Raw genomic sequence first — 1,059 nt, forward strand, 5'->3', positions numbered from 1 at the left:
TTTTTTTTTTTTTATAATTTGCAATAATTATTATTATCACCGTGGCCATCATCATCATCATCATTATTATTATTAAGGTTTGAAGTGTATTTTATTTTAAGGTGGTTGTTTTTAATTAAATACCCCCGTGATCTAATTAAAATTAATTAAAGGTATATGTTGAAAAAAACCAGTTTCTAGTATTATCCTCCCCCCCTCACCCCCTCACCCTCATCCCCCTCCTAACTAAATAAAAAAAAACCACGCATTCACACGCATTCACGCACTTCGTTGAAAAAAAAAAAACCAAGCGTTCGAATTAGAGAGAAAGAAAACAATAAATGCGAGAGAAGAATTTTAAAAATGGCGGATGATTTAAATACTTATTGCAAAAATATTTTTTTGTTTTTTTGTTTTTGTTTTCGTTAAAATATTTTCTTTTTTTTTTTAATACGTTTTAATATGTTTTATTTTCACGATTAATTATAATATATAGAAATACAAACGAGTTTATTTTTTGTTCGATGAATAATATAAACGAAAAAAGTTTTTCGTAAGGAAAAAACAAACAAACGAACAAACAAACAAACGACAACCGCAAATTATTTAACGGTTTTTTTGCACGGCGTTAAATTTATTCGAGTGGTGAAAAATTGTGTAACAAAACGAATAAAAAGAAGAAATTAAATTTAGTAGAGGTCGAATATATATATATTTATCCATACGAACCTTTGAATTTTTCATTTTGATCCTATGTAAACCTTAAACGTTTTTTAAAAAAAAAAAGGTTTTCTCATTCATTTGAACAATAACAACCCTTTCTTTTTCTTCCCTTTTCCGGCCCCCCTCCTCCCCCTCATTCCTTCTCTTCCAAATTTTATATCATTCATCAAAATTAAATATGAAATATTGAAAAAATTAAAACGATCCCAAAAAAAAACAAAAAAAAAAAACAAAAAAAATTATAAAACGTTGAAATAAAAAATAACGACGACAATAATAATAATAATAATAATAATAATAATAATAATAATAATAATAATAATAATGATAATATTTATTTTACCCATAGCTATCGTT

This window comes from Pediculus humanus, genomic scaffold, assembly GCF_000006295.1.
Source record: "Pediculus humanus corporis 1103172107590 genomic scaffold, whole genome shotgun sequence".
NCBI classification, from domain to species: domain Eukaryota; kingdom Metazoa; phylum Arthropoda; class Insecta; order Psocodea; family Pediculidae; genus Pediculus; species Pediculus humanus.